Here is a 2,931-nt window from a genome sequence, read left to right on the forward strand (position 1 = left end):
TCAGCCTGTTAGCATTCATTCTGAACCCTAGACCACATAGTCGTACTGCACATCCAAGTGGGTCTTTGTGTGTGTGTGTGTGTCCCAGGCTGACCTCGAATTCGTGATCCTCCTGCCTCTGCCTCCTTCAGCAAATCCTACAGGCTGAAGTGGGTCTTATCCATTGCCATTTCATCTCTTTGGAAATTCCTCAGTGACACAGAGATTTGTTCCTAGGAAATTCTAAATCCCACCAGGTTGGTGATCAAGATTTAATCATCACATCTGCTAACCTTTTTCTTTCTTCTTTACCCCATGTTAAATCAGACTATTTGCCATTTTTAAATTACAGAATAAGAGCACAACACTTAAGTGTATAACTCATTGAGACCATGACTACTGATTTTATTTTTGTTTTTTCTTTAATACTAGACTAAATAATGAAATAGTATCTTGCTGCAGTTTTGACTTGCGCTTTAGCGTCTTTTCCTGTACTTATTGGCCATTTGAGTATTTTCTCTGGAGAAACCCTTCAAATCCTAGTGTGTTTTGAACTACATTGTTTCCCTGCTCTTGAGTTTTAGGAGTCTTCTGTATATTGCGGCTGTTTGCTCCTCACCAGGTATGCAAATTCAATTTGTAAATATTTTCTTTCTCTGTGTTACCTTTGTACTCCGTTGATAATGTCTTTGCAAAAGTAAAGTTTCTAGGTCACGGAGATGGCTCAACAGGCCAAAGCGATTACTGCTAAGCCTGACAACTTGAGCTCCATTCCCAGAATTCACACAGTAGAAGGGAAGAACTGACTCCCAAAAGTTGTCCTGTGATCTTCACTTGTATGCTGTCGCCTGTGCATGTGCACACGCACACAGAGCTTAAAAATAAGGGAAAACATTAAATTGACTGTGATCAAGAAAAAAAGGATCCCCAGCACTTAGGAGGTAGAGCCAGAAGGATCTCAGTGAGCGCGAGGTCAGTCTGGTCTACAGAGTGCGTTCCAGGACTGCCATGACTGTTACACAGAGAATCCCTGTTTTAGGGGAGAAAAGAGAAGGAAGGAAGGAAGGAAGGAAGGAAGGAAGGAAGGAAGGAAGGAAGGAAGGAAGGATCTGGGAGGTTGTACTACACATCTTTAATCTCAGCATGCAGGAGGCAGAGGCAGGTGGTTTTCTGTGAGTTTGAATCCAGCTTGGTCTACAGAGCTAGTTCCAGGACAGCAAAGGCTACACAGAGAAACTCTGTCTCAAAAACAAAACAAAAAAGCAACACAATCTTACAATTTTCTTGTGGTTTAATTTCTCCTTTGGTGTCATATTCAAGAGATCCCTGCCCCAAATAATGCCATAAAGCTCCTCCCCCCCCCTTTTTTTTTCTGAGAGCTTTATAGTTTTAGGTCCTACATCCTACATTTTAGGTCATGGATCCATTTTGAGTCGGCTTTTGTATGTGGTCTAAGGTCAAGGTCTAACTTCAGTCTTTGCATGTGGGGGATCCAGTTTCTCTAGCATTATTTACTTTAAAAAAAAAAAAAACCAACTCTTGTTGCATCCTTGTTGAAATCTTCTGACCATGTATACAAGGGTTTATTTCTGGATAGAGGGCATGGCATTTTATAGGACACAAAGATGAATCAGAGTGCGTGTTGTCCTAACACATTAGAATTGGTTGCAGGGAGACTGGTAGAATGAAACTGGATCTCATTTTGTTTTAAAGGACAGAGGAGAAAAAAAAATTGACTTAAAGGGAGGTAAACTAGCTGACTTAAGAAGAGTTCATATCAGAAGTTTAGAATTTTGGAGCCTCTTCTTGCCTTAGTTTATCAAATCTATCCCCATTTTTACATATCAGAAGAAGGAAGAGGGATGTTATTTTTGAAGCCAGAATTACTAGTAAATAAACTAAAAGGGAGATTTCTGAGGTGGAGAAGTAGCTCAGAGTATGCCTGTATAATGAAGCCCTGGGTTTGATTCCTCAGTACTGAATGAAACTGGGGTAATTCCAACACTCTGAACAATTAGAAGTTCAAGGTCATCCTCAGCTAGCAAGTTGAAGGTCAGCTTTGGCTGCACAATACTCCTCGTTATAACAAAGAAAGGGAGGGAGGAAGGGACAGAGGGAAGAAGGAAGGAAGTTAGATTTCGGCAGAATGTAGGAAGAATTTCTGTCATCTAGAACAGGTAGATTTAGGAAGGAATGTGATCTCTGTTAAATATACAAACATTCAAATTGAAGTTTAATGACTATCTGTTAGTTGTTATTGTTTTCTTTTTAATATTTATTTATTATGTATACAATATTCAATCTGTGTGTGTTTGCAGACCAGAAGAGGACAGCAGACCTCGTTACAGATGGTTGTGAGCCACCATGTGGTTGCTGGGAATTGAACTCATGACCTTTGGAAGAACAGGCAATGCTCTTAACCACTGAGCCATCTCTCCATTGTTTTGTTTTTGAAACAGTGTCTTACTCTGTATCCTTAGCTGGCCTGGATTCTCTACTTAGATTTGATTGGCTTCAAACTCATAAAGACCCATCTGCCTCTGTTTCCTGAGTGCTGGGATTTAAGACCTGCAATAGACTCCCAGGCACCTGTAAGTTTTGCTGTACAACAGGTTTATCTCTCAGGCTTATAGATTTTTCAAAACTGTTCTATAAATTTAGGATAAAATAAAGGTTCTTTTTTTCTGGGTGGGGGGTTGAAACCCTAGCTGTCCTAGAGCCTGGAGCTCTCTGGAGACCAGGGTGGCCTTGAACTCAGAGATCAACCTGCCTTTGCTCCCCAAATACTGGGATTAAAGGTGTGTGCCACCAGGACCCAGCAAGAAAGGCTCTTTAAAAAATGTATTTAATGACGGGTGGTGGTGGCGCATGCCTTTAATCCCAGCACTCAGGAGGCAGAGGCAGGTGGATCTCTGTGAGTTCGAGACCAGCCTGGTCTACAAGAGCTAGTTC

The sequence above is a fragment of the Microtus ochrogaster genome, chromosome 10 (genome assembly GCF_000317375.1).
Source record: "Microtus ochrogaster isolate Prairie Vole_2 chromosome 10, MicOch1.0, whole genome shotgun sequence".
Lineage (NCBI taxonomy): Eukaryota > Metazoa > Chordata > Mammalia > Rodentia > Cricetidae > Microtus > Microtus ochrogaster.